This window comes from Porites lutea, chromosome 3 (assembly GCF_958299795.1).
Source record: "Porites lutea chromosome 3, jaPorLute2.1, whole genome shotgun sequence".
NCBI classification, from domain to species: Eukaryota; Metazoa; Cnidaria; class Anthozoa; order Scleractinia; family Poritidae; genus Porites; species Porites lutea.
In genome coordinates, this window is record NC_133203.1 from 23510537 (window position 1) to 23517858 (window position 7322).

The following is a 7322-nucleotide window of genomic DNA, read 5'->3' on the forward strand; positions in this document are numbered from 1 at the left end:
ATCGGGAGCCGCTCGTGTACTGCACAGTTACAATTTTCTCTGTAGTATTTCGCTGTATACAGCTACAAATTACATATTTTCTTAGGCAAAGATAACGCAAACGTTGTCAATTTTAATCAAAAGGCTAGAAAAACCAACCGTGCACTGTAGCTTTATGCAAATTGTATGGTATTCGATAATTACACGTGTAAACAGGAACCTACCTTTGCTAATGTACACTGTTTGGCAGATCTTTCCAGCGTAACATATAAAACTAGTACATGAAATGAAATTAAAGAACTCATCAAGTCAAATTACCTGATCGTACCGTTATTACTGAATAATAAGTCCGCAAAATATGACATGGAATGATCGGTGGGAGACGAAGCTATTTTTAGGAGGACAAGGAACTGCACGCTGGAACGGAACTGAAATGAACAACCTCAATCAAGTTAGTCTTCTTGGCGCTATTAAACGTTTCACCCGAATTTGAACAGGAAGTTGTTTTCTATTTTCTTTCTCATTCTTGCATGTATTCGGCAGTTCGCCCACTATTTTTTCGTAACTTTTAATTTTCTAGCTAACTGGAACTGTTAAGAACTACCAACCCCCCTCCCCCCTCCCCCTCTTTGAGTGAACTTTCATTCGGTCTGATTCACAATAATTTTCGAACGGTGACAAAGTGAAATTTGAAATGACATTTTATTTAGTATTTTTAAAAGCTCCTTCTTTTTTTCCCGATAGCCAGGAATGTTTTGAACGTAAAGGCTCAAGTGGCGGTGTTTTTCACGACTCTGCTTGTAGACTGACCTCACCACCAGTACCACGGACATAAAATCTGATCGGAGAGGGTCATACAGTAACTGATGGGTCTCTGAAAAGCGAAATGCAGTCACTTTGGGCGAGTAGGCTATATAGATGATGAACTCATTGTTTATAACCCCATAATCGTATCGCAAAAGTCGAGCTAGCCCGGGGCGAGCGAACACAATTTTGGGGCCACTGGCCACGCCCTTATGTTTAGCGGGAAATTGGTTGATTAGTCAAATCTCCTTAACTCCACGACCATGCACCTTTCCAAATATAGCCCTTCTAATCATCATATAGTTAGGGCCTCCCGTAAGCATTTGCAACTATTTTGATTTGTAGAAGACTGTTTAACAGTTTTCATTACCTTAATGTCTCGTAAACAACACGAGTTACATGTTCTGATCTCTCCCCGCCCCCCCCCACCCTTCCCCCATCCATAACAAAAAATTTTCCGACCAACACTGAATTGCATGAAGGTATGTACAAAAATATGACCATCTCGAGGCAAGGTTCATCACTGTAACTTACCACATAAAAGCCTTTTCGTTGTTTGCCATCGACTGATTCTGTTCTGAATACTAAGGTTCCATAAACAACGCCACGTTTAGAAAGAGCCCGCCCTTTTCAATACAAGAAAACCCAAGTAGCAATTTCACCAACGGACATAAGCCGTAAGAAAAGGACCGTGTCAAATAGTTCATGAAATCACAAACGCCTCATGACACCTTTAATTCACTCTTTCTTCGATAAACTAATTTTTAAATTTTTAAGCATAAATGACATCAGAATGCGCGATTATGAGCATTGTAGCTTATGAAAAGAAAATTTAACACCTGATGCACATGAAAGCGTCTAAGAAGGGGACTAGGGGGAATTAGGAACATTGTGCTTACCGCTGGAAAAATATTGGCTAGTTCTTTGAATAGACTCAATTAAAGCCGTTTTTGTTCAGTAAGGAGCTGTTAGATGGGGGGAAAGCTACATAAAGTAGATCGCATCAGAATACGGCATAGGACTAGGCTCTCAAAATCGATAAGCTGAATGCAAGACCAATTATTATGTAAAACAGAGAAAAATTCCTTGAGGGAAAAAAATTATGGCTAGGGAAAAGACCCGAAGGTGGAAAGTTAGGATGGTAGCTTCTTTTCAGGTAATCGATCATTTACGTTAACTTCCGCTATCCGACGGGCATATCGGAAAGACTGAATGGATGGGAGTATAACAAATTCAAGAAAAAACAAATTTGTGATTTTTCCACAACTTAATAAAATAACTAAAATTGTGTACTACTCGGTTATACAAGATTTTTGTTTTCAATTTCAGATTTTTACGATGGGGCATTAGCCCCCGTACTCACTAGACACTACTGTACAATCATCGTGTTAAAATCAGTGAAATACTCCAAAACAATTTGGATTCCTACCCTTATACCTTTATTGAAAATTAAAGTTGGGAAGTTTGTTGTTTTCTAAAAGTAGTTTGAACAGCCGAACGACATTTTTTTACACGGAGTGGGGAAGGCAAAGCTTCACTTATCTCTTCTAAGGTAGAAAGTGTCAGCAAAACGTGAGAGTCGTCCTTGAGGGTAAAGTGTCTAACCTAATTTTCTCACCGATTGCAAGTGTCATTTCACCCACGCATAATTTGTTAACAGAATTAGCAAATGTAGTGGGGAAACGTTGCGAGAGAACTGAGTAAGATGTTAGGGTAAGTTTTGGAAATTTTCCGCACACCTGGAAAGTCCTGGCTACGCTCCTGATAGAGACTTTTGCTGGAGAGAAATTGAAACATGTTCGCTAATATAGTGACGACCAGAAAGGACAAGCCATAGGATAGTTCCAGAAAACCACCCATTAAAATAGATCACGAAGTTGTCGCGGCGGAGGATGAACTTGAAGGCATCTGATGAAGTGCAATTTTTCAAGGGAGCCCAGACAAGATTATGTACGATGGGCACAGCTTGTTTGATCGGGAAAATTTAGAGAAGCTCGAGGCAAATCGCTAGACAACACATGCTAGAACTGAAATAAAAATCTTTTGCGCCTTTGAACTCTGTCCCTAAGGGTGAAGGAGAAAGTTTCCCTTTATCAATGCATTAACCGACTTGATTATGAATGTCTCCTTATGTTGGACGTCTTACTAACAAGCACATTACCACTACTTGCCCTCAGAGGTGTTTTTCAGTTGACGAGCAGAGAAAATTAGGTTTTGACTGTTTGAAATTCTGGATGCCAGAGTGAAGACGCCTTTTGTATGATGACGTCATCGTCCTACAGTAAAAAGCGTTCGTTTTTTACCACTGATATTACGTCAATCGGTACACTTATGTTGTCGAAAGGTCCGTGAGCATGGTAAATGATTTTACCTTAAACTGCAGACACATCTTCAATCACTCCTTATTGTTCGCGATATCGGATAAACACTCTGGTCTCTAACTGAATTTTCTTTGCTGTTTACTTTATTTTGAATTAGGACTGTCTTGTGTTGTCCATGCATTGTCTAGCGATTTTAAGCTTTTTCAAGGAAACAAAAATCTGGAATTGTCCCTAGGGTGAGGCATTTGCGCACAGTTTTAAAGCCCTTCGGTGGGGTGACTGTGGTTTTTGTTGTCCCGGGCTCATCCCTCATTCTTCTTAACCCCTTCCAAACCAATTTTTCTGTTTATCAAGAATCTCCTCAAAACGGGCTTCGTGATTGAGACAAAATACCTGAAAATTGTACAGGGAACCGTTGTTAACGGTGTACAAGGTAGAATGAGTCTATTTATTACTTAGCCAACGCCCAATTTTTAAAACCGGAAGTAATGATGTTTATTTCAAGGGCTCATGTCTCATGAGTTTTGAGTGAATCTTCAAACGCTGTATATACATGTAGCTGGAACTATCATCGCATCGATCCTCGCTCACTAATAATGATAACTTATATCAACTTCCATTATTTATTGCCTGGCTAAGATTTTCACGGATTCTTCAGTTCAGTTGTTTGAAACCAGGCGGTTTCACGTGAGTTGTAACGCCAGGCAAGGAACGTGACGACCCGCGATATGCGTGGGAAAATATTACTTTTTTTCGATCAAGGTGGAAACTGGCAACTTTGTCGTCGAGTAAGGTAATACATCTCAATTTTCATTACTATGGTTAATTTTAAAAGCTCCGGTTTCGGTAAAGGAACCGGAGGAAAATCAGGAAAATTCCTGTTCGACTGTGATGGTTGAATTTTGTTTACGCGTCATAGCATAAACATAACAAATTTATTTTCCTTTTCCTTATACAATCTGCCTTTTTTTATACTGTTTTTCACAGCAGAGTTATCGATTATATTACAGAGACTAATTTTATTACACAGATCACTCAGATTTAATGACAGAAACTCTATTATCGATTGTAATTTTGGCAACACCTGGCGAGTATTCGGTGTACAGATTATTGACAAAGTCGCTAGAACAGTCTTCCATTCATTGCTTTTGTTTCTGCTCCGTTAAATTTGCCCAATTTTTTTATTAATGAACTCGATTTAGCTACAAACAGTGAGTATTCAGGCGGATTGGCAAGCTTCAATGCGATGTGGCAAAAGAGATATACGCCTTTAAAATTCTGTTAATTTTGCGGGTGTAAAAAATTCAAAAAGTATACCCACCAAAAGTTTAATCGATCGTTGCGAAAACGTTATCAATTTCGAAGTAGTTTCTAAAAATACAATAAAGAGGGATTGTTCTTTCAATCTGTATTGGCAAAGGAAGATTAGCTTTGAAGACAGGGTTGTAGTCGAAGGCTCAAAAGCAGCTTCTATTAACCAATATGGCGCCGGTCCGAGGCACCCAAAAACCGGCCATGTCGATAATTTCCGAAGTAGGAGGAATTAGAACCTAAAGTTACCTATTCCTTATTAAAGACCTCAAATCAAGTCTACATGCCAATTTTTAGCCAATTCGGTGAGATAGTGTGGCAGCGCCTTTTTAATATAGCTCAAATCTTACAGACAACTGCTCTTAATAGCTATTTGATCGTGTACGAAGCGGCTTCGTCAGTTGCTTCGTATACAATCACACAACTTGGACTGAATGGGTTGCACTTTCCACGGGTTCGAACTGACATTGATGAAAACTCAATTCATCACAGTTTGGCTGTATAATTTTTAAAAGGCTAAATCCATAATAATTTTTTAAATTTACATTTATATATTTATATTATTTTAGCCTTGATTCTTTACCTTTTCATTGTACCAGTATATACTTTAAATTTGGAGATTAACTTTTTTAGCAATTACCAGTAGAATCTTTTCCCTTGCATATCTTTGCTCTATTAATTTAATTCTATCAGGGTCCCAATTGTTGACAGCTGCTCAAGCTTCTGCTTGTGCTAACCTGATGTAAATTCATAAAAATGTCTCTCTCTCTCTTTCTCTGATGGAAACCAAAATTTAGAGGACTTCGATTCCCCAGAGAAAAAAGAAAAATCATTTAATGATCACGCAATAACGTCACTGAACAGGTTTCTTTGAAGGAAGTAAAAATAAAACAAGCTACAATATTTTCAAACCCTCAGCAGTCCTTAAGGAATTGCGGGCGTTATTATCACAACTTATGTATTTAGTATGGTTACAAATAAAGTTACAATAGCGTTAACAAATGGATTATGTTAGGGTCTATGGTCTGTAACTGTACGTAGTTGTTTTGCTCTGTTTCTTTTTTGAACCGTTCGATAGTTAACAGTTAAACCATAACGTGGAAAATGTTTTATAAACTTATTGTATTGTATTGTATTATATTGAATTAAAGACTAAGCCTGTCCCTGAAACACAATATTCTGCATATTGTCGAAGAGTTTCTTATACAGGTCGCGCGCACTCACGCTGTAATTTTTATCATATGTTGTATAATATGGTATCGTTATCAGTAAATCCTTTATGAAGTATTTGAGCTATAATATTAGGAACCACCTCGTGTTAGAGCATAAAATTTGATGATAACGACTGTAGCCTGAACACAGACGTTGCTTTATTTTTCTTTTTGATAATCGGCTCTGAGCGCGCGAGAGCGAGCGCGAATTGCGACAAAAAGCGCGAAGGGCGAGAAAGAAAAATAAAGAAGTCTATTTTTTTCTTTCCCCACCCATACCCCCTTGCGCTAGCGGTCATTTAATTCCCCCCTGTTTTTTATCACGTGCGCTCGGCGGACTTTAAAGAAGAAAATAGAGGGTTTGTGAACAGGCTATAACGAATGAAGAAGCGTCTATTTTATTTAATTGCTATTGAATCAATGACGCAGATTGCCTTCTAACAGTCGATTATATGAGTGACTTGAGGTAAATGTTTGAGTTATAGAGAGAACAATGAAACAAAACCTCGGAAAAATGGTAGATATTAGCCTTCTCTATAGCAAAAATCACCGACTGTTTCTAACCGCATTGAGCCAATCACAGATTCCCGAATACCATTTTTCGTTGAAACGATATTTCTATCAGTTTCTTCTTACCGAGTGAACTTGAATTGGAAGTCAGACCGCCGTACGGACCAACGGACGTTATTAATATACATTTCTCCTCTTCCCCTCCTCGTTTAGCATTTCGATTTACATGAGTATAGCCATGTCTTGGATAGTGATTCTCTTAAAAACACAGTCGAACCTCCCGAGAGCGATAACCAAAACTCTAAAGATCTAGTGATCGCTCACGACAGGTTCGAGGCAGGTGGTCGTTTATGAGAATCGAAGAGGGGAACTCTTCCGAGAGGAGTTGCTGACCTACTAACTTTCGGGAGAGAATTTATTGCGTGTAAAGTCTAGGTTACGATACGTGAATAGTTCAAAGTTTTTTGAAAAAAAAAAAAAAAGTTATTTGTATACTTTGCCGCCATTTTTAGCCGTCGTAAACCTCACTTAGAGATCTGACCATGCGTCAAGTCACGTTGCTGGCGAAATGTTCAAAAAAGTCATGGGAAAATTATAGATAGAGTGGTCGCGTTAGTTGATGAGGGGTGGTTGTTTACGAGAGGTTCTAAATATAGGGCTTTAACTCGAAAAATTGTGGTTTTTTGGATAGTGTTCACTTATGGCAGAGAGGTGGTCACAAATGGTGGTTCGACTGTTTTTTAACAGATCGCGCTTACGAGCTTTTAATACTACATAAATAATATACATTTTGCGCAACAAAATATAATTCTTGCTTCACTAGAATTTCTTTACGTACCGTGATCGTAAATCCTGTGTACCTTCTTTCAGCATAGAAATGGATGATAAAAGTTTTATTATCATTATCATTACAAATCCAGCCGATTTTTCAAAAACGAACCTAACGAAATTTGCAGTCATTTGAGTGAAAAGGGAACAAAAGCGGGCAGGTTTTTTACGCCCGAGGAAGAAATCACACTAACGAAGGAAAAGGAACAGAGAGAAAAAAGAAGAAGCGAGGAGGACGAAAAACGGGAGGAGACTGGAGAAAAAAAAAGCAGTGGTTGCACTCTTAGTTTTTATAATGCCTAATTTGGAAATAGTTTTTGGCCGAAAAAAAAACTGTTTGACGGAAGAGGTCCATTTG